Source organism: Glycine max, chromosome 12, assembly GCF_000004515.6.
Source record: "Glycine max cultivar Williams 82 chromosome 12, Glycine_max_v4.0, whole genome shotgun sequence".
Taxonomy (NCBI): domain Eukaryota; kingdom Viridiplantae; phylum Streptophyta; class Magnoliopsida; order Fabales; family Fabaceae; genus Glycine; species Glycine max.
The window spans coordinates 19,844,129-19,869,465 of record NC_038248.2 but is presented as its reverse complement, the minus strand read 5'-3'; the positions used below and the strand labels follow the sequence as shown (position 1 = coordinate 19,869,465).

Sequence of the window (25,337 nt, the reverse complement as noted above, 5' to 3'; positions counted from 1 at the left end):
GTCGCATGATCGACATGGACCAGTGGTCTCTCTGTCCCAACTGGTCTAGTTGCCAATGATCTTAGTCGTGTGGCTTTTCTTGTCCGCTTCAAGGTAGATGGTGACTGTGATGTTGCACTAGTAGGAGGAGGATGAGGATGAGAGCTGTGTGGTGTAGCAATTTATCTATAAAGAAAAAAACATTAGTTAATTAACATTATCACGAAACTAAATAACTTATGTAAATGAATGGACTGAAATGAAATACATAATAAGAAAATTACATTAGACGATGTTAATTAATTCTCCTTCATCATGATCATTACGATTAGCATGAACGTCGTCAACTTCTTCTTCTCCGACGAAGTTAGGTGACATTTGTGTGGAAAAAGGACTAACATATGTATCAATGTCAGATACATCATCTTCAACATTAACACCAATTGTTTTCCCATGTAGAACCATTGACCACTTTTCATCACAAGGGTCTTGAACATAAAATGCATGTTTAGCTTGTTCTGCCATGATGAAATGGTCATTTTGGTAAGTGAGTTTCTTTAGATCTACCAACGTAAATCCTACATCATCAGTTCGTACACCGGTATTGTTGTCAACCCATTTACATTTGAAAATACAGACCGTAAATTTGACATAGCTAAGCTCCCAAATTTCTTCAATGAAACCAAAGTAAGGGATGGAAGCTACACGGGGATTGTCATCATGTATACTAGCGAAGTATTGAGATTCATCCCTTAGGGTGACCCCACTGTTTTGCATTGTAGTTTTCTCGTCTTATGCTTTTGTATAGAAGGAATACTTGTTTATATCGTATCCTTGCCAAGTTATAACATTTCTTTTAGGCCCATGCGCTAGCTTTCTTAACGTTTCAGAAGCATTATCATTAGAAAATATTGTATCTTTAAACCAATCAAGGAAAGTCTTGTTATGCCATTTCAAGACCCTGTTCTTCGACATTTTTGGATTGTTTTCCTTCACTAAACCTTCATAGTGAATTATGTATGGAAAAACTTCACTACTGTTATTCAACACATAAAAATGAGCTTGTTGCAAATCTTCTACACTTGGAGTGATAACATGCAGTCCTCTTGAACCCTTACCTGTAGTCTTTCGTCATGTCGAGACTTGGGAAGCCCAACATGTTTATCTTTTTCAATGTACTCTGAACAAAATTCAATGGCTTCTTCTGGATGGTGTAGATTCTTGGTATACCCTTTTAAGATCTTCATGTATCACTCAACCGGGTACATCCATCACAAATAAACACGACCACAACATTTGATTTCTCTGACCAGATGAAAAATTAAGTGAACCATGATGTCAAAGAAAACAGGAGGAAAATACATCTCCAACTGACACAATATAATAGTGACCTAGTTTTCCATCTCATCTAATTTCACAGGATCAAGGACTTTGGTACATATGACATTGAAGAAAAAGCACAACCGAGTTATGGCAAGCCTGAATGTTAGGAAGCATTCCAATGACACTATCACATACATTTTTCTCCACATGCATAACATCAATACAATGTCTAACATCTAGATCAGAATAGTATGGAAGATCAAACAAAATTGACCTCTTCTTCCATATGCAAGTCTTACTTTTTTCCATCTTTTGGGTCTTTCCAAATATAGTATTCAAGTATTCAACCCACTAGAAGACCTGCTAACCAGTTAACGGTATCGGTGTAGTTTCATGCTCTTGACTTCCATTAAATGCTTTTTTCAATCGCTTGTAAGGGTCATGAGGTTTTAGAAAACGTTGATGCCTAGTGTACACTATTTTTCTACCATGTTTTAGTTGTATGTGACTTGTGTCTTCTTCACAAATGGGGCATGCACAATGGCCCTTAACACTGTAACCGCTCAAATTCTCATATACTGGAAAGTCATTAATGATACAAAAAAACATTGCACGCATTTTAAAAGTCTCATTTTGAAACCCATCAAACACTAAAACCCCCTCATCCCACAACTTTGTCAAGTCTTCAATCAACGAACTGAGATAAACATCGATGTCATTTCCTGGCTGTCTTGGGCCCGATATCATCATAGCCAACATCATGTATTTTTGCTTCGAGCACAACCAAGGAGGCAAATTGTAAATTACTAGCAAAACTGGCCATGAACTGTGTTGAGTGCTTAAACTACCATGTGGATTCATTCCATCACTGGCTAGTCCAAGCCTAAGATTTCTTGTCTCTTTGCCGAAATCCGGATACAAACGATCAATCTTCTTCCACTTGGAGGAATTAGCTGAATGATGGAGCATTCCATCATAGTTTCTACCATTTGCATGCCATATAAGGTCTTTTGTGTCGTCTCCATTAGCAAACAGACACTTAAACCTTGGAATGATGGGAAGATATCACAACACCTTCGCTGGGGGGGCCCTTCTTTGAGTTTTCGTCACTACTACCACAACACCACTGACAACAGCGTCAAGGAAATCTTACACCCCTTGTTACAAAGGCTTCTTCGAATTAGTTTGCAATGTATCATACATAGGGGCATGTGCTTGTTGAAAAGACTCTTGTCCAAGATCACAAATCATATCCTCTAAGCGATCTCCTATTTCTACATCAAATGGTTTAGATTGAGACCCCCTCTACATGTCTGTCAATTCACCATGCCATATCCACGTGGTGTAATTCTTCTTAATCCCATCACACAATAGATGCTCCTATATGTCATCTAGTATTTATCGTCTCCCGTTCAAACAATTGATGCAAGGACAAAAATATTTTTTGTCCTCATCCGGTTGACTTTTTTCGGAAGCAAATTGCAAGAACTGTTCAACACCTTGCTCATATGTAGGGCTCATGCGACTTTTGTTCATCCAACTTCGATCCATCTAAATAATAACTCTGTGATACTCACAAAGTTATTCCATGCATGAAAATCTCACTTTTTCATTATAGGTGTGGCCCTATCCCATTCAGGAAGACATTTTTTTTATGGTAACTTCATACGTTAAGGTTAAGTCTCTTTTGTTAAATTTTACAAAATTTTGGTAGCATTTCGCATTGGTTTCCAAGTACACGACATGAAATAAGTGAGATTAATTCCCCAATAATCAAGTATGCACTCAAAGAACAACAAGAAATGCATTGTATCAAAATTTCATCAAATTGAACAAAAAAATCTTAACCTTAATGCATGAATGTACCATAAAAATATGACTCTCCCCTAACTATCCAAACGGACAATTCAAGATTCAATAAAATGATTAATCCAAACTATCCGCAAGAATCATTTTATTCAATCTCAAATGGGAATCTAAGGTTCACTCATGATAACCATTAAGTATATGCACAACAATAGTCATTAATCACATAAAACAATGTAAAAAAGGACTCTAACATAAACTAGGACAAGAAAAGTATGTTTTGTATTTGTACCTGTGATAATGCTCAGTATCAATAGTCTCCAACAATGAATATCGTCAACGATGATGCAAACAGCAAAATGATAAGGGTCTCCGAACTTAAGCTGTAGCAAATAAGGGTTTAGTATGTTTCTATAGAAATGACTGACATATAGATAAGAGAAAAAAATCAAAATTTCCAATCATAGGAACCTATGAACTAGAATGGAATAAACATGTGAATAAGCCAAGTTCAATGCATACAAACTAGATAGTTCTTTATTGACATAAATAATCATTCCCTTTGACTAGCAGAACTTATTGCTAGTCAATGCATTACTTACTTTTCTGGATTGCTCCAATAACAAGCTTGTTGATATTATGCACAATAACCAAGTCAACAATCCCTTTTTGAAATTGATAAGCTTCACCAATGGCACTGCTTGCCTTAACTTGAAAAGCAGGTGCATCAATAAACATTTCTATAGGAATTAATAAGTTCAAGGCATATATTTCAATCTCTTAACAATTAAGTATAAGCAATCAATAAGGGATTTAATAATTAAGATGGTACATGACGTACAGAGTAGTAATATATAAGAATACAATATGTATAAGCTACAATTGGAACCAACTAGAATAAACAAATGATAAGGGCAATAGGAGTAGAGAGGGTGGAACGTAGGATGGGGAAGACAGAGCTGAGTTAGTAAAGGGAAACATAACAACAACACTAGATGCTCTCTGAACACTGCCAACAACTTGTCTATTTATTTCTTTGAAACGTCCCTTTTGAACCAAAGATTAACTGCACCTCTCTTACTTTTCCATGAAGAATCCTCAATAAAACTTCACACGTGTAACACACACACACACACACACACACATATACATATATATAGACACACACACACACACACAGATAGATACACACATATTTTCCCCTAGCTATCCCTCTAATCTAGCTTATCTTATTAGATTAACATCATTAGATTTTAGTTAATTGCAATGAACTTGTGGTAAATTTGGGCCAGTAGCTTACAACACTACTCTTATCATCAACTAAACTATCCAGTACCACTACCAGGTAAGAAAATCAATGTCCTTTGATTATAAAGAAAGTTGATAATTATGCAAAGTGCAGATAAGTAAAGACACAACATCTAAATTTATGATAGCTAATGAGTGTACTATTTCAACAAGTATAAACAACATAGATAACCTGTAGCATACACTATATACAAAAGATATTATAGTATTCGAAGGAACATGAAAAAAAAAACTTGTTTGGATTTAGGGAAGGGGCTTGGAAGAAGAGTCAAATGTCACAAAATCCCATTCTAACACTAACACCTGTAAAATAAACACCTATCCAAGTAGAAATACACATGACACAGGAAACCATTTTCAAGTAATCCTCATAAAATGAGTTCACCTGTTAAAAGCTCTTTTATGATATACTATGTACTTTTCCTCTTTATGTGATGCAATACAGTAGGGGATCCTTCAAATAAATCTAATGGATAGGTCTCTAGATACTTTAGTGTATACTTAATGTACTTCCCCACATGCCTTTCCTCTAAATGAATCCTAAACCATACCATAAACTAGAATTACTGCCTAATGCTCATCAATATCGCGATATTGTTGGTGCACTGCAGTATGTCACCTTAACAAGATCGAACATAGCCTGTAATGTTAATAAGGTGTCTCAGTTCATGTCCTTTCCTCTACAATCTTACTAGCTAATTAAGAGGGTGTGGTGGGTAGTTTGGGCTATAGCTATTTGGGGAATATGGAAGATGAGGAAAGATAAACAATGCAATATGGAAGGTACAGACAGACATTTGCAGCTAAAAATATGGACAACAAAAACTTTTCTAATTTCTTTCCAATACTCATTGTAAGGGGAAAATACAATATCCGAGCCATTATAGGACAATTTCTATTGGCCAAGTAATTTAGGCCGTCCACAAAAATCAAGGTCATGGTTTTTGAGGACCTCTTTGGCTAGTTTAGGTGAGGAAATAACAATGGCAGGCCGTAAACCTAATTGAAGGGAAAATAGAGGGTCATATTTCTTTGAGAGTTGCCATAGTTGTAGACAAAGAGTGGAGTTATCTAATTGGTGTAAATTTCCAATTATTGGTAGGCCTTTAGGACCTGGAGGATAAGGTGGTTTCTTGATCAAGGTGCTGAGGTTTTGGATAAAGAACATGAAAAGCACAGGGAGAGCAAGACATAGAACAAGTGGTAGCAGCATTAATTGTTGGACAAGTGGCCTCATAAATTTTAAGAAGGGGGGTTGAATTAAGATTTCGTTGACTATTCCTAATTGAAAATTTCCCTTTCTTAGATATTCCCTAGATTCAATTATTTCTCTAATTGTAAGTTACTCGAATAACAAATAAGGAGAAGTAAACTTAAAGAAATATAAACACAACAGAAAGTAAAAGAGATTAAGGAAAGAGAGAATGCAAAACCAGATTTATACTAATTCGGCCACAACCCGTGCCTACGTTCAGTCCCCAAGCAACCCGCTTGAGATTTCCACTATCCTTGTAAAATCCTTTACAAGAAATGAACCACAAAGGACTTTCCTCCTTTTTGTTCAGTGATTACAACTAAAAAGTTATGCCCACTTCTTGCAATGAACCCCAAGGAACGTTGGTCCCTTGTGTCCAGTGATAACAGCCGAGAAGTTATACCTTCTTCTTACAATGAACCCAAAAGACGTTGGTCTTTTGTGTCTAGTGATCAACCAAGAAGAAAATCCTGCTTCTTGCAATGAACCCAAGGAACGTTGGTCCCTTGTGTTCAGTGTTTGCAACCAAGAAGACCTTCTCTCGAAAACAGTCACCAAGAGTAGGTCTCTTGAATTTTTTTTGTAAAAATGGAGGAGAGCAAGAAAATAGAATAGCATAAGTTTTTGCCCAATGAACTTTTCTTGACAAAGAAAGTATTGAACAAAAACTCTTAGAAAGATGTTGAGAATGATTCAGTTATTCAGTCTTGAAATTCGTGTCATGGTCACATATTTATAGCCACTGGATAGCTCTTGAAGAAACCATGTTAAAAGTTGTGACTCTTGAAAATTTCTTCAAAACTAGTCACTTTAAAAGTTGACTCTCTTCAAAACTAGTCACTTTAAAAGTTGTGACTCTCTTCAAAACTAGTCACTTTAAAAGTTGCGACTCTTGGCAAATTCTTCAAAAACCAGTCACTTTAAAAATTGTGACTCTTTGGCAATTTATTTTTCAAAACCAGTCACTGGTAATTGATTACCATTATAGTGTAATCGATTACACATCAACAGTTGTGACTCTTCATGTTTTTATTTGAAAACCAATGTTTAGAAACACTGGTAATCAATTACACAATTTTGAAATTTTTTTATCACAACATGGTAATTGATTACTACTTTGTAAAACAGTTATGAAACTGTTTTGGGCTTCTGGTAATCGATTACCGGCAGTAATCGATTACCAGAGAGTAAAAACTCTAGTAAAAGATTTTTCTTTGAAAAATTCTTTTGGACAAATTGTGCTATTCAATCTTTTCTTTGAAAATTTCTTTTTATACTTATCTTGATGCTTTTCTTGAGGTTCTTGCATATCTTGAGTCTTCTCTTGAATCTTCACTTGAATCTTCTTGATTTCTTTAATCTTGTTTGAATGAATCTTTAATAATCTTTGGCATCATCAAAATAATCTTGGAAGCTTTTCTTCTACATTAATTGTGCCCAAGAAAATGAAATGATCAAGAAAGCAGTTGTACATAGAGATCTTCTTTACCTAATCCCAAAATGGCCAAACACACCATGGAAAATAAGTGAAACTTTACCTAATGTGTTTTTCATAATAAAAAAACATTTTGACATGTCAATTAGTATGTTGGTAACACATAACGTAATTAGGGTACTTTAGATAATATAAAATTGAAAGTTGTGCTCCATTTGTATTGGGTAATTATGGAATTTGCACACCAAACATTTGGTTTGATTACCATCATAGTTTTTTATCTACCCTCCTAAATCATATTTACCATTGATTGATTCAACTTGATATTAGAAATCAAAGAAAAGTAGTATTGATTTCATTAACTAAAATAATTATAATAAAAGAAAGGTAAAATAAAGAGGAAGAAAGAAACAAAAGAAAGGTAGTAAAAGAAATTTAAAAAAATTGAACGCATGTTATGAGATCTATTGGCAGGCACTAATGTCAACAGGGTTGACATGGGTACCACAAATGACTGTTGTGATGATGTGCACGTGTGGAATACTTATCATCATCTCATGTGAAGGGTAAAAAAATCAACATGGGATTTCATATTTTCAATGATTAAGAAAATCCCACCTTGTTGACTCATGGTAAAGAATGATCAACCATGATGCATAGGAGGCCCATGCTAGTTCATTAAACCAAGTCGTATATTATAGACACCCAATCAAGGCAAACATATACTTTTGACATTTATATTATGCTAGGGCATGTTGCCATTTCTTCCACTAACCAACTTGATCATACAGTTTAAATTGGCACTTATTATTATCGAGGGAAGAAAGAGATATTAGGGGTGAAATTATGAACCACTAATGTTGATGGATAGTTACCCACTTACCCTTTTCACAAAAAAAAAGGTGAAGGGGCTTAAAAGGGGATTTGACTGAGATTGCAATAATTGAAGGGTTGTTTTCATCAATTAGGTTTGATTATGCCTAGCCTTATGACTAATGTCACTGTATAAGATTATTAGATTTGAGATATTCTCCACATCACGCTTCTTGAAATCACTCTGGTTTCTGTTGGCAAAGAATTTGCCATAGTTGTACTCTCTATATCTTGTAGGATTTTGGTCATTTACCAGCTCCTCAACAAGCTTTACTATAACATAGTGAAGGGAAAACCTAATGTACCTAAACCAAATCTAGCACAACCAACAATCAAACTAGACCAAGCCACAACATCTTTATTTGGCAACTTTTCAAACAATCTTAATGCGTTGTTAATATTGCCCTGTTTCACATATAGATCAATAAGAGTGCTTACAACAACATAATCCAAGTCATAGCCACCGGTGATGACCAATCCATGCACTTGAGATACTAACCTCAAGTTATCAAAATAGACACAAACCCAACTTTAATACAATACTAAAGGTATACGAATCAAACTGTGCACCAGAATGATGCATGCGGGCAATCATACCCAAAAAGCATACAATTCCATACTGCCAACTTTTCAGCAAAAGGAGAGTCCTTATCAAATATATTTGTTGCTTCATCTACTACTATTGTTAGAAGCTCCTGCATGTGGTTACCCACACCAAGAAGCAAGCCTAAGTGCACACATATTGTCCTAACATAGGTGCCTGTCAAGGTTTATGTGAAATATGAGACTTACTTTTGTATATAGTCTGAATCCAGCGCTGTCGCTTGACGGCGAAAATAAAGGGGGGACGCTAGAAGACGACACCGGTGAGGGTTTGGAGGGTGCGACCGACCTTGGAGACGTCGGGGATGGTGGCGAGGTGTCACGGAGGCTGCAGAGGGAGATACAGTTGCAAAGAAGAGAGAGAAGAAGCTAGAGAGCACGAGGAAATAGGGTTCATGTTCTAATTTTTTAAAATGTAGCTTTCACATCGGTTTTATAAAAAAATCAATGTTAACCAAGCGATGTGAACGTTAACATCGATTTTATAGACAAAACCGATGTTAACGTTTGATAAAGTAACATCGGTTTTCGTTAACATCGGTTTTCTACAAAACCGATGTCAACTAATGCACATTATTTACAATTATGCCACCTCGTTTATGTTAACATCGATTTTGACAAAAACCGATGTTAATTTGACGATATTAAATCTACATTTTCTAGTAGTGAAAGTTTGACACTAGTATTAAAGTTTCGTTACTCACTTCTTTCGAGGACATTTATAATTGGTAAGTACGTGTTGGGTACTCATGTATTCAGTAACAATAATTTAGTTTATATTAATTAAAAAATTAGTTAACATCATTTTATTTTATTAATTTCAAATAAAAAATAAAATTATTTTTAAAAATATTAAAAATAAAGTTGCAAAGAATTGAAAAATATTTTGGAAATGATATCATTAGATAAAAATGGAATTAGTTAAGTTTACTTATATTTTGATTCAAGATACAAAACAACTCTTTTACTTATATATAAGTACAAAGGGAATAATAATTAATAGTTGGAAAAGTAAACCTCCCTTGTTTGAAATTTTTCAAGAATAAATTGATCATCTATTTTAGTCTTCAATGTGTAAATGGATGATTATTGAGTTCTTAAAAGAACAAATTTTTTAATTTAGTCCCAAAATATGTAAAAAGTGATCCTATAAAATTAATTATAGGGTGTAATTGTCAAGATATTTACTGTTCAAGGACTAAATCATAATTTTTGTTTTTAAAAATTCAATTGTTATCAATACATATTCAAAGGCCAATTTTTTATCCCTGAATATATAAACTGATGATAATATAATTATTGAAAGAATCAAAATTCTAATTTTATTACTAAATGTGTAAAATAAAACGGTTTACATTTTAGAACTAAACAGATTCATAATGTAATTAATAATTAACTTTTTTTAAGCAGCAAATGATAATAAATAATAAATAAAATTATTTTTTATTTGCTAACTAATAATAAATAAAACTATAAAAGCACAATATGTGCATAACAGTACATCCACATCGTCTCAAGCATATATCTGCCATAGAAAAACAGATCATACCCCCCCTGCTGATACTCGAATTATCAAGTCAAGAAAAGCCAAAAAATCCAATAACTTCGAGGATCTTAATTCTTAACATAAACAACATGGAGCTGCATATGGCAAGATTCTAGGCTGTGTAGTGTGGTAACTTCCTATAATTAATAATCGAAACTATTTTAGTATATATAGCCCCCCAAAGACTGCTCAAACCCGAGATGATATACTTCCAAAGACTACCCAAGTCTCAACCAATTGTTTTAAATATGCTCTCAATTTATATATTTGACCCCTTCTGAATTACATTGGCACCCAAGAAACAAGCTACCAGATGCAGTGCTTCTTTGAAATATTTCCATTGTCATTGTCCCTATGCATATCAAAACATATAATACATGTAGATACAGCTAAATAGAGCATGCAACGTCTTTAGTTCAAAATGTTAAGGCCATGCATCTACTCTCCATCCAAAGTGCACGCATGCACCTAGGGATTAACAACATATTCCACAAAGGAGTGACAAAAATCCTTTCTGTAAACTCTAAGCCACGATCATGTGTACTTATCAAAATCTAGAGCTAACACACGTTAGAGTAGGCGTGGCTAAGGTGGGTTCCCAGACATTGCACGTCGGACTGAGACCTTAGTTAGGAGGGAAAGAAGGGGGGACTTGCAAAATAAAGGACTTTGACACTCAAGTAAGTATATTTGTTAGGAGAGTAAGTGAGAATACATGAGTTTGTGAGCAGGTGTGTGTGTTCGATAACATGTCAAGGGAGTACGAGGGAACCTGGTACTTATAGTGTGAAGAGGAAGCTGTGGGTCCTTGTTGATAGGGGTTGTTATGGTGATGTAATAGTCCTTACAGATAATTGCCAGCTTGTAGATGATAGCCAATAGATAAAAATAGTTTATAGATAATGTTACATATAACATGGAGCTAAGAGATAATTGCCAGTAAATAATTGTATCTTATAGATAATGTGTAGCTTTGAATACCTGCCAAGAGATATGGAGATGACAATATATTCAAATAATTAAGAGGTTAGAGATAACCTGTCTGTTGGGGAGCCAACTACTACGGGTTAGACGTCTGTGCTCCTATGCCAAGACTGACATAGAGGGTTGACGTGTGTCTTGGAGTGTCACGTAGCATGACATGTGTATTTTGTGGACCTTGGACAATACATAAGCATCCAAAGCTCTGAGCCGGCTTGCAAGCGAAAGAGGTTGTCTAGTGTCAAAGGAGATTGTCCCGTGTCGGGGGTAGTAACCTTGACAAGTAGGAGGATGACGAGTCAGTCAAGCCCTTAAGCATGGACAAGTATTGTCCAGTGTCGAGAGATAACCTTGACAGGTGTGAGAATTGCAAGTCTTTCAAGCTTGTTAAACAAGCTTGGACAAGTGTTGTCCAGACTACTTATGTCAAGTTGTTCGGGGTGGACATGCTTTTAGTTTTGCAGGCAAGGTCTGACGTGTCAGGTGAGGGAAATCACTGTATTTGACAACTCTACCCTTTGCTGACCGTTGGAGAGTGCATTAAAGATAGACATTACGTTTTGTCCGTTGCTGTAGGAGTGTGCAACACATGCATAGTACTCTTGCATACATGTCACTCGTGGAGTGGGTACGTACTAGAGACGTGATGCATGGGTGAGTGGGGCTGTGTCATGGTGCCAAAATTAAGGAAATTGTAGATAGGATTGTGTTAGTCGTCTTATACGACTAACTTTTGTATAGAAAACATTTTCCAAAACTTGTATAGTTCCCCAATTTATGGTTATTTTGCAGAGACTTTGTAAATAAATCTTGTTTTATGGTTAAAGTTGTCTCTAGAATATGTCCATTGGATTTAATGATGAAATATGTGCAATTTCAGGTGAAAAAGAGGCTAAGTCATGAAGTGCTAAAAGTGACAGTTGAGTTTAGCTCATCAGTGGGCTAAACGCGCATCCACCGCTAAGCGCAGCTTCAATGCGCTTAGTGCGACAAAAGAATCTGGAAGGGCATCATCATCAAAGTCGCACGCTAAGCGTGAGATCAGTGTGCTAAGCGCAACAATTGTCTTCAGCCAGGCTCAGCGCATGACTGGCGCTAAGCGCGAGGGTGGCACTAAGCTCAATGTCGCGAATTCAGAGTCTATTTAAAGCCTGTTTTGTGCAGAATTAGGGTACAATGCCCAAGGCACAGAATTCCACAGCACACCATAATGCCTATTTTGGGAAAAGAGCTCTGGAGGCAGCAAGAGGAGCAGCTTTTGCAGAGATACCTAGGTTTTGTAAGCTTATTATTGTTAGGGTTTCTTCTGTAATGGCTGGCTAAACACCCTTGTTGGGGATTTCTAATGAACAGCTGATGTAATTATTTTCATATCTAATTGATTGTGTTTCTTGTGTTGAATGCTTCTTTTTGTACTTAAATTTTGTATGCTCTTGGTCTGATCAACCATTTGTGTGCCTAGTTAGGTGGTTTTAACATTGGAAAATGTATTGTTGCCTTAGAATTTGAATGAAGCAGAATTGAAACTTAGTCTTACAAGAGGGATCTGCGGATTAAGTTTTGGTTTTAAGTATGTTGTTACAATAATGTTGTTTGGTCTAAGTCTAGTCCAGCAAGAGGGATCTAAGGACAAAGCTTAGGCTAAATTAGTCTAAACTTTCGTAAGCTATTTAAGCTGAGTCTAGTCCAACAAGAGGAATTTGGGGATGAAGCTTAGTTTAAGTTAGTCTAAACCTAGGAGGGCTGCCTAAATTGAGCCTAGTCCAACAAGAGGGATCTGAGGACAAAGCTTTGATTGATTCAGTCCAACTAGGGATCCAGGTTTAGTAATTTAGGCTGTAGCATAGAACACAAAAGCATGATTGATTAGAGAAACATCCTTATATGCATCAGCTGGTTTGTTAGAAAGACCCAACACTTCTACCTACTGCTGCCAATTTAACTTACTTGCATTTTTACTGTTTTTAGCCTAGACTTAGTTTAATCATGTTCTAAATCATCAATTATCTATGTTTCTTTCAAAAATGCCTTATTTGTAAATTTAACCTTGTCTTAGACTAGTTCCCTGAGTTCGATACTCGGATTCATCCGTTTTAATTTTAAATACTTGACGATCTGGTGCGCTTTCCGGCAAATCGGATTTCCCTTGAACATATTTGTATAAAGAAAAAAGTGAACCAAAAGGTAACTACAGGGGAAATCCAACAGATTGTTAAATTATAATAATTATTAGTCAATGGTCATTTTTTATAATAATTATTAAATTACTAAACCAAATGCTGACTAAGGATTCTCTGGAAGAGTAGGCCTCACAGGAAAGCTTTATCACCCATGGACGCCAAGATCTGTTGACTGCTGCCATTAGGCGACCAGAGAAACCTGGTTGTGTCTGTGCTACTGGAGTCGGTGCCACGATCAAACATTACTTTGGATTGGTTTCAAGGAGTTCTTATTCATCTATGTCCATGGCTCCCGAAGATCTGTAGCAGCTGCACAAAAAATTAGGGACCAACTAGAGGATTCGATCATTGAAAAAGTGAATCGACAACTAATGTTGCTCTTAAACCATATGTAGTCCCAGATGCAGCCACAAATGCAATCATAGGGGCTTGCACTGCCTCCTGAGTTTGAGGTTGGTCCTTCTACTGTTCGTGTTAGCACAAAGAGAAGTTGTGTTGATCCCTTGGGGTAGGACCCAGACACGGGTGGCTCAGAGAAATGTAGGTTGTATGTTAATGAGAATCTCCCCGCTTGGTTGCCTTTGGAAGAGTTTATGAGGAAGTTAGAGATGTTGATGCTCGAATTCATGTACCCATTCAAGAGGTTCAGTTAGTGGGTAAACACTTAACACCTTCCTTGCATGGGCAACACATCTTGTACAACCTTTTTCAAAACAAGTATTTCATTTTGTTGTATTTGTTAATATTAAAAAATGATTTGTTACAAATAAAGTGTTGACTATCATTCATTTATATTTCTTAACCATGTAGGATAAACAGGGACCTAAGAGACCGTCAAAACCTGTAGATAGGTCGGATCCTGATGTCGATCCCTTATACCTGATGACATTGACCATCCCGTAGCTTTTCCTTGAACCTTTCAGGTGTCGTGGGATGCTACTGTATTTGGGGTGTATATTTCAGGTGTCGTGGGATGCTACTGTATTTGGGGTGCATAATGACAACTTATCCTTATACATAAAGCATGAAGATCTTTTTGAAATAGGACATGGTGATCAATGTTTCAGCATCTCTATTATATAATTATGGATTTTGTAAGTCACTTACATTATTGTATATTAGCTAACTGATTGTTTTAAATTCATGCATAATTTACTTTATTTTAACAACAATAGGCATATGACTGAGACAAGTATGTGGGCGGGGAATACCTCTGTGTATGAATTCCTTGAGCCACAATCCATGCGAAGATCTGGACAATTACAATTTGAATAAGAAGTTATGTTTAGAAATGGATGCAAAATTCACAAGGAGATATCTACCTAGGATCCTACTTAAATGAGTAAGTTAAACTGAACAAATCAATTTAAATAATGTATGCACTATAATAACTTAATGTTGTCTAATGAAGTGTATATTGGCAAATGGTCGTTATATGTCCTAAGGACAATGTTGTCATCTAGTTTTGTTCCTTGTACGATAGGCCCGACAACTACTTGGAAGGAATTATTGAAATGTTAGTTGTATTTTGTAATACATTTACTTTATGATTAGTATTTGACATCAATATTTTACTTGTACAGTAAACATGCATGCTTCTCTTAATCAGTGCTTTGAATGGATTCAACGATAGTCAAGAAAGTAAATCCAAGACTACAGCTAGATGGATTCTAGTTAAAGTAAGTCATTTAAACAATGTTTGATGCCTTAAAAATTACATTTTATTACTATGTACACAAATTTTTGGTTAACTTTGAATATCTGAATATCCTATTCAATAGTGTAATAAGCAAAAAGGAAGCATTGAGTGTGGGTATTACGTAATGCATTGGATGTCGACGATAGTTCTAGGAGGTTTCAAGGATAATTGGGAAATAGTAATTGTTTACTTCAAAACTAATTCAATTTGTTTGAATTGTTATTATTTATACTTATTAACTAATGTTTTATTATATCATGCAGTATTTCACTAATCCAATACCATTGGAACTAGAGAGAATGAAGGCAATTCACATTTAGTGGGCAAGATATTATCTAAAAGTTAAAAATGAAACACTAGGTGTTTAAGTAATTTTATAATTGTAAAGTTATGTTAATTTAGATCAGGTTACAAATGATTTTATGTATTGACATTCATTACTTTCAATATTTCTTTTAATTGATAGTAATAAATCAATTATTATGGACAAAATTTGAGCTGCCTAATAAAATTGTATGAAAGTTGTTTGGATTGGTTTTGTTTTTCAATTTGTAGGTTAATTTGGGGTAGTTAAAAAAATAGATAGGATGTTAAAAAAAATACCAAAAAAATATCGACTTTCAAAAAAACCAATGTTGTTGACCAAAAACATCGATTTTTCTTAAAATCGATGTTGGTGTATACATATTTTATATTTTTTGTTTATTTTTTATGAGATAACATCAGTTTTTTGGAAAACCGATGTTATGTAGTTTAGTTTAACATCAGTTTTTATAATTGACGTTAATGTTGATAGTTTTAACTTCAATAGTTTCAATATTGATTAATATATAACTGATGTTAAAAGTCCTTAATAACCAATGTTAAAAACCTATTTTCTAATAGTGAAAATGCAGCACCACATAGATCGAACAATGAGTTTCATTGAAAGATGATTCTACTAATCAAACCTTATCCACCATCAGATGTGATCAGTCTTCTTCTTTGCCTTCGTTAGTGCATTGCTGCTGGCGAAGGTGATGAGACGATTTTTTTCATTAGGTGAGGTGACAATACTGACCGTGTAAGGAGGTTGTGGTGAAGACAAAAGCGGGAGCGGGGCAACGGTATTTTTGGGTTAATGATGAGAGACGGAGCAATGAAAGGAGAATGAGTCTTTACCCATTGTAATTGAGAATAATTGGTGAGTTAAATTATTATTGTTATTAAATAATTAAAATGAATGAAGAGAATAATAATAATAAAATAATATGAGAGTGAAAGTTATTGTTCGTGATTTTAGATCTATCTTTTCTTTATTTATTTAGTAATTTTTAATTTTTTAAATAAAAAAGATAATGGTGATTTTTAGTGATCATTATGTTAACTTAACTATTTCAAAATTTAAAACACTAATGAACATTAATGTTTCTAACAAAAAAAAATTGAAAAAACAACTAAAACGATACATTTCAAAAAAATATACAGAACTAAAATGAAACTTTTAAAATATAATGTACCAAATCAAAACAACTGTAAAACATAATGGACCAAAAGTGATATTAAACCATTTCAAAATTTAAAAGTTAACAGAACACTAATATTTTTAATAGACTTGAAAAAATGACCAAAATGATACATTTTTGAAAATAGAAAAAATCAAAATGAAACTTTTAAAACTTAATATACCAAAGCAAAATAACTGTAAAATATAATGCACCAAAACTGACACTAAACCTTTTTTAAAATGTTTTCAAAAAAATTTAGCAACACTTTTACTAAGTGTTGGACAAAAAAATATTGGTAAAGATCACATGTGTAGTAATGTATAATTAAAATTTAAAATGATTTGACTATGCACGTGCTTATGTAAATTTACCTATAGCGAGTAACGTCGTGAGAAAATGGTATTGGATTTGAATCACTCTTCCAGCTATCAAATTCATGTGTCAAATACCCTTAATTGCTTCATTGTTTTTATACGACTAAATGTCATTTTTAGTCCTTTATATTTTAGTATTTTTCTATTTTGGTTGTTGAAATTTTAAAAGTCTTATTTTAATTTTTTTTGGAATTGTTTCATTTTGGTCCTTCTACCAATTCATCGAACGACATTAGAGAATTAAATTTTAAAATGATTAATTTAATATAGTGACAACTGTTAGCCACTACAATCTTTTTATTAAAAAAATTCAAAAATTATAAACCTATCATGAAGCCACTATGGTTGCCATTGTCGGTGCACTCCTCGAGCAATGCGACCGTTTCCTCCTCTCCCAGGATATCCACCCCATTGTCATCTTCATTTCCCTTTGGAAGGTCGTCGTGAAGGTTGTCGACATCCTCAACACCATGGTTGTTCCCGTCGAGCTCTTCGACCATGACACCCTCGTGAAATCCACCAGCACCTCCCTTAGTGGTCTTAAGCCAATACTCCATGATCCTCGATCCCCTCACTGTTGATAACATTCTCTTCATCATCAATGATGCCAAGCGCTGACATGGTCAAACTTTGTGATATCAAGATCATGAAGAAACTCGGCGGTACCGTAGACGACACTGAGCTTGTTAAAGGGCTCAACTTCGTCAAGGAAATCCACACCACCAGGGGGCCTACCTACATGGAGAAGACCAAAGATTGTTGTCCTCCAATTCCATATTTTGTGGCCCAAACCGATAACGAACAAAGAATATTGTGGTCAGTGATTACTCTCAAATGGAAAGGATTCTAAAAGAAAAGTGTAGTTATATTCTTGTCATGCTTAAGAAGATCAATACCATTAGTTGAAATGTTTTGTTGATTCAAAATAATATTTTGAAAGATGTTGTTACTAATTTGTATTGATTAGGGTATGGTTTCTCTTCGTCATTGGGACAATTTTTCGTGTTGGGTTTATAGTTTTTGAAAATTTTAATAAAAAAAAAAATTGTGGCAGCTAAAAGCCTCCACTATGTTAAATTAATCATGTTAAAACTTAATTTCCTAACACCGCCAACAATAAACTAAAAGAAAGACCAAAATAGGACCATTTGAAAATATAAAAAAACTAAAATGAAACTTTTTAAATTTAAAAGACCAAAATAGATAAAAATACTAAAACATTATAAAGAACAAAAAGTGACATTTAGTATTTTTAGAAAATGATGTTATACATAACTCCAATACTTAGACATGCATATGCTTGAAAGGATGAGGAATCAATTTACCACCACACAAAGATTCATTTATAAGTCATGGTCACTGGTGAGTCTCTGTCTATCTTACAATGTTGAGTTACATGTGGCAATGTTGGCAATTGAGCATGCTCATAGAGTGGGTTAGAATAGACTTTGGTTGAAATGTGATTCCAAATTGGTGTTTACTGCATTCCGTAATGCATTACTTTATGTTTGCACATGCAACTTTTTCTCTACCCACATCCTTAGGGAAGACCATAATTGTGCTGACTAACTAGCTAGTTATGGAGTTGATCATAGGATAGATAACACTAGGGATGTTTTCTTTCGCAATCGTGTTAATTTCGCTTTGTTGATTGTTCTTTATGATTTTTGGTCTAATCCTCTCATAACTATGTTTGTTCTTTTTCTATTTTTCAATAAATTAATATTGGTGTGGTGCAAATGAATGATAGGGTTTGGGATGCCAACATTGTTGGAATGTCATTGTCCTATTGTGATGCTTTTTCATACCCTATCTTCATCTCATCTCTCTCTCTCTATCTATTTATTTAAAGTAGCTATATAAGGAGAAATATTGTGTTATTTTTAGATTGTTGCCTTGATTCAGTGACTTCGGAATAGAGTACTTCTTCTTCTTCTTCTTTTTTATTTAAACAAAACTCCTTTTTTTTTAAATGGGTTAGAGTTCCCCTTATACTCCTGTCATTATGTCAATATATCTCTTTTGGCTATAAAACAAGTTTGAACTTAAAATTACATGCAAATTATCTAAATTATTGTCTCATAACTAAGCCAGTTTAGTATAGGTTTAATTGAACCAATCTGTGTTTGTCATTAATTACCACTTTTAAGTATTTTACATGAAGCAGTAAAAAACATTTTATTTGAAAATATCCGTCTAAAAATAATCCATTTTCAGTTCACAACATTTCATCAAATAAATACACTTAAATATTTCCACAAGAAAAATCATAAGCGGCATAAGTAGTTAGCTATTTTCTTTTTATGTTATGAAGAAATTAAACAATCATGTGAAAAATATTTTTAAATGGAAAACATTTCCTTTTTGCATATATTCCTTTCACCTATTCTTATCACTCGTGTGGGTCGCACAAGGCAATGCAATTACTTGAAAAAATGAAAGAAGAAAAGTGTAAGTAGTTACTAAGAATTAGAAAAACTGTTGAACTGATGATAAAATGCCTTTGTGATCTCAATACCGATAAATTAAAATAAAATGCATTTTTCTTATGTTTAAGGCAACCTTCTTTTCTTTAAAGACGAAAACCCTAGTGTATCTCTGATTTGGAAAGCGAAGGAAAAAGGAGATGCATGCAGCCATGGTACATAATCTATATCACTCCGTGCATCTTCCATGATCCTGTTGCTTCTTCCTGTGTACATCCAACGCCAAACTAGATTACGCATACGTCTTGTTCTTAGCTTATCAGTTATCACTTCTCGTTCCCACTTAATATTGTACTAGCAAATAGTATTGATTTTCGATGTCACAAATGATGCATGGCTATGTGACTAGGACTACTGGACTAGTGAATAGTGATTGATTGTATATATCTTTGCCTAGTTTTTTTTCCCCTTCTAACATAGATTGTCAATATAGTATTATAAAGTTTATATATCAATGTATAGTTTATACCCGACATTGAGATATATAAAACACATTCATAAAATTTTGGAGGAATAACTCCAATAACTGGTGGGAACCTTCACTGCACCTTCCTCCTTTTGATTACTCATTTCGTTCGTAAAACTTATTAAAATATAAATGAAAAATGATATTTGAACACTTCTTTATTTTAATTTTTTTTCTTATTACATTATTAATTTTACAATATTTTTATTTTTCTATCTTTTGGTTTATCTCATTAGGTTTCTAATATTGTGGATGTTCACTTATCCTTTTCGAATATAAATATCACATTATATATATATATATATATATATATATATATATATATAGAGAGAGAGAGAGAGAGAGAGAGAGAGAGAGAGAGAGAGAGAGAGAGAGAGAGAGAGAGAGAGAGAGAGAGAGAGAGAGAGAGAGAGAGAGAGAGAGAGAGAGAGAGAGAGAGAGAGTCTATTATGCTATTGAATGGCTGTTTCGATCTCTGCCCCCCACTGCGAACTAATCATGCATAAAAGTGGAATATCAAAATTCTGTGGACACAAACTTTTGAGTGAATTAATTAGCAAATATAATCAATCACGTGATACCACGCAAAAACCCTCTATATGTACTATCCATATCCCAGATCTTCTTTCTTTTATCTTTTTTTCAAAAGAGATTTTTGAAGTTCATAAAGAAAAGGAATATGTGGGCTTTGCATCCAACATCAGTGCATGTTATGTCTAGGGAGTTCTCTACTAAAATAACACACAACAGTTGAGAAACATGAACAACTTTTTGCCGTCTAGCTCGTAAAAAGGGAATAATTACGTATACTTCAATCGACATGTTACGCTTGGATGAAATTTTGCTAAATCATGTGAAGCTAATTATACGTTGATATATGTAGAAATATGTCATTTATTTTCCTATAGCTATTTTAGTTCAGAGGAAAGAAAAGAGAGATAAGAAAAAGTAAAAGGATAATGATGTATTTTGTTTTATTTAGTTAAAGAGAATTAAAAAAAGGTTTAATTATGTTTTTAGTTTTTTAATTTTTTTTAACTTTAGTCTTTATATTTTGTTGGAAATGTTATAATATCTATAATATATTTATGTTTTTTTGGAGTAAAAAAATATGTTTATGTTTTATTCTAGTTCCTATAATATATTTTTAATTATTTCCTGTGATAAAAAATTGATAAGGATAAAATTAAAAAATAATATATTATAAGAATTAAAATAAAATAATAACAAAATTCAAAGGAAAAAAGCTATAAAAAACCATTTTGAAAAAAAAAATCATAAGAACCAAAACCGAAAAAGAAGTATAATACAAAAAAACATTTTTAACCAAGAAAAAAATTCAAAATTATTTTATATTTTATTTTTTATTCAATTTAAATTTAATTTGATCTCTTTCCTAATTTTTCCCCTCAAAAACAAAACGAGAACAAACAGCTTCCTTTTACTACGAAAACATATTTATCTACTAGTTATAATGACAGAAAGGACAAAAACGAATTTGTATTGTTTAAGATTCTTCCACCTCAGCTGTTTCGAAAATTTCCAACAGGTTGGTCACCTTAACAGTGTGTTTGGAAAAAAAAATTTAAAATTTTAAAAATTTTAAATTATGAAAATTTCAAATGTTTCAATTTAAATTTCTTTATTTCTAAAATTTTATGTTTTATAAAAAATTAAATTTCTTTATTGTTAAAATTTTGTATTTAAATAAAGAGATTAAATTTCTTCATTTTCAAAATTTTGTGTTTGGATAAGGAAATTAAATTTCTTCAGTTTAAAATTTTTTATTTTGATAAAATAAACAAATGCATTCTCTTTTAAAATTTTATATTTTAATAAAACAACTTTTTAATAAAATAATTATTTTTTTTATTAATAAATTCTATGTACTATTTTAATCTATTTCAATTAAAAATATATAATTAAACTATATATTTAAATTATTATTTTATTTACGACACACTATACCACTCACAACATAAACAATATTTAGTATCATTTCACCTTAGAATGTTATTTACAAGTCTATAGATGAAATTTATTTTTTTGCCAAAGTCATTGGTCAATAATGCAATTATACCAAAAAAAAACTTGGACTGAAACAAAATCTAGTCACAAAATAAGTCCAACTTCCAAAATAATTCTAAATTTTCTAATTGCACTTGCTTCAACACAGGAATTCCTTCACATATTTTCTGCAAAAGAAGACATAATGTTAAGTGCCACTAAACAAATCATATTTTTTAAAACATAATTTGTTATATAAAATGAAAGATATAAATGTAAAACATAATTATACAACATCAATATACTTGTCATGATATCAAACGTACCTGTAATTTGACATCAAGGCATAAAAGATAAGATGTAATTCTCTTTCTTATCCAATGGAAGAGCTTTTATAATCACAAACTTAATGGGATTTTCTGTCAACCAATCAATTGCTCTATGTCTAAGTGCACCATTAAAATTAGGTATATTATCTAGCTCACTCACCACTTCATGTACCACTTCTTGAGCTTCTTTTATCTCCATCTTTTTTTTGTTCTCCATCTTCTTCTTAGTCACTTCAACAAATTCTTTCATTGACTCGGCTACTTCTTTCATTGAGGAAATCATCCCTTCTTTCTCTCCACTCTTGGGCGAATATTTTTTCTCGTGGCAGAACTTGATCCCTCTAAGTCAAAACTCACACTATGAATTGCTTCCTCTTCATTTGTTTCTTTGCTCATGATATCATCTGCATCTATTGCATTTTATGCTTCGAGTCTAGTAGCTCTATCCTTTGCACATAGGTCAACAATATCATCCCAATTAGGAATGACTTTGAATCGAAATCGTTTGACCTCTTCATGTGACTTGAAAAAAATAGAAACATGTTAATAATAACACAAATAATAACTACTATTGAATAAAATTAAAAGATGATTGGCTACCTTAACATATTCATTCCATGCAATTTCATTTTCAACGGTAATCATGTACTTTGTGCTATCCCAGTCAAATCCACTTTGACTAAGAATGTGACTCACAATTCCATACCATGTTCTCCAAAGCTTAAAACAATTCTTAACATTATCTGCCATGAGGTGAACTCCAAAACGTTTGGACAAAATTTGAGCTGCAGTACTGTATGCTACTGGTTTCCAATTTCCATCACCTTTATTGCCCAAATTTCTTTGATCTCTAAGCACATCAGCTAGCACACGCTCCATTTCCAAGTTCCATGCGAAGTAACTTCTTGTGTCCTCACTAGACATCTTTCTTTTTCCACTTGACTTGTTCTTCACATTGCTTGATTCTATTTCTCTAGACAAAAAAAAAAAAATAATCTCACATATATAATTACATATATATAAAGGTGAGACATGTCAAATTAGCATTCTACGAAAGTATAAAATTAACTACACATAAAAAGAAAACAAAATCCAAAGTATTATGAAATACAAAAATCCAAAGTATCACACAAACATGAGTATAAAGTCAATTACACATAAGAAACAAAATCCAAATCCACTAAAAACATCTCCCTAATCAAAATTTCTTCTTATTTGATAGGTGGCAAACATATTCATTGCTAAAGTATCACGAAATTTTGTCCATTCCTCAGTTGCTTGGATAGTTGTCACTTCATCTCCAATATTATTTGTGACTCTTTTCATTCGTTGATTGATTAACTCATTGTCAACAACAGATAAAAGTTCCAAGTCTTGGGCTTCCAAAATTGGATCACTATGTTGTTCATCTCTTATGAAATTATGTAGCATGAAACAAACATTAATAATTCTTATTTGTGTTTTTATATCAAAAAAAGAAGGAGTTCTTAATATACTCCATCTTTTCTTCAATACCCCAAATGACCTTTCAATAACATTCCTTGCACTTGCATGACGAAGATTAAATAGCTCCTTGTAATTTTGAGGAGTGTTTCTGATCCACTCATTAAGATGATATCTAGTCCCTCGATAAGGTGCTAAAAATCCAGGGCCATTTATATACTCCGCATCCACAAGAAAATATTTACCTATAATGGTTAAAAAAATATTATATATAAAAATATGCATTATTTCTTTTATATGTTAAATAAAGTTTCATCATTTCATGATATTACCATTTGGTATATGGAGACAATTTTGACGACGCAAAGCATCTCGCAATACTCAAGAATCTCCTGCTGACCCTTCCCACCCGGGCAACACATATATAAACCTCAAATCTGGACCACAAACTCCTAAAACATTTGTAGAGATATCACCTTTTCTATTACGATATCTAGGTCTATCTTTTGCAGAAACTGTTATTGAAATATGTATCCCATCAAGTGCTCCAATCGAATTCTAAAAACATTTCAAAATAAAAAATAAGTCACAATCACTTAAAGTACCTTATAATTACTAACAAATGACAAACTTACCTTAAACCATCTCCATTTGTTTTCCACCGAGCCCTCTAGATTATACTCATGGAACTTCAAATATTCTTTGCTTACTTTCATTATAGCTCGCAGGACATTCTTGAATTGCCTACTAATTGTTTCCATGGATCTACAATAACTAAAGTGCACAACTCTATACTTTAAGTTGTGAGCAAGGATATGCAAAAACATTGTCACAGCTTCATCTATAGGAACATTTTTTGTTTTTACCAATTGCCCTTTCTCTTGTAAAATTCTACAAAGCTTAAATAATGCCTTTTTAGTGACCCTTAATTGTTCAATGCAATCAGTTTATGTTCCCCTATATAGACGATTGAGAAAACTATGTCTTTCTAATTCCAAATTTCGGGCAGGTTCCTTAACAAAGTACTTGTCATGATACCAAGTCAGTGCACCCAAAAGCATAGTGACAACACTAACAATAATGAAAAATGCTTGTTCAAGTTCTTCTTCCTCCTCTAGTAGTATAGGGTTTTAACCTTGTATTTCAGGGCATTTTGAGTAGTCTTTGTAGTAGGGACTTTTTTTTTTGTGTTTTCATGTATTTTTGGCATGGGGGTGAGCTTAGCTATTATAGGGCGTGTGTAGCTAAGCTCTAGCTTCTCATCTCAAGGAGGTGAGCTTAGCTATTAGAAAGGTGTGTGTAGCTAAGCTCTAGCTTCTCAAGGAAGCTTCTCAAGGAGGTGAGCTTAGTTATTAGAGGGGTGTGTGTAGCTAAGCTCTAGCTTCTCAAGGAAGTTTCTCAAAGAGGTGAGCTTAGTTATTAGAGGGGTGTGTGTAGCTAAGCTCTAACTTTTCAAGGAAGTTTTCTTAAAGAAGCTTCTCAAGGAAGTTTTCTTAAGAAAGCTTCTCAAGGAAGCTACCTAGTCTATAAATAGAAGCATGTGTAACACTTGTGCTAACTTTGATGAATGTGAGTCTTGTGAGACACAACTCAAAGTTCAACTTCTCTCCCCCTTTTCCTCCTTCAGTTTCGTGCTCCCCCTCTCTCTTTCTTTTCCTCCATTGAAGCATCCTCTCCAAGCTTTTTATCCAAGGCACATTCTTGGTGGTGAAGCTCCTTCTTCCATGGCTTATTCCCTAGTGGATGGCGCCTTCTCT

General features: G+C 33.5%; 1 pseudogene; it reads right to left on the bottom strand.

Annotated features, from left to right (window-relative positions):
- Nucleotides 1-22,557: 22,557 nt before the first annotated feature.
- Nucleotides 22,558-24,407, bottom strand: LOC106795307 (uncharacterized; annotated as a pseudogene).
- Between the last annotated feature and the right edge of the window lie 930 nt (nt 24,408-25,337).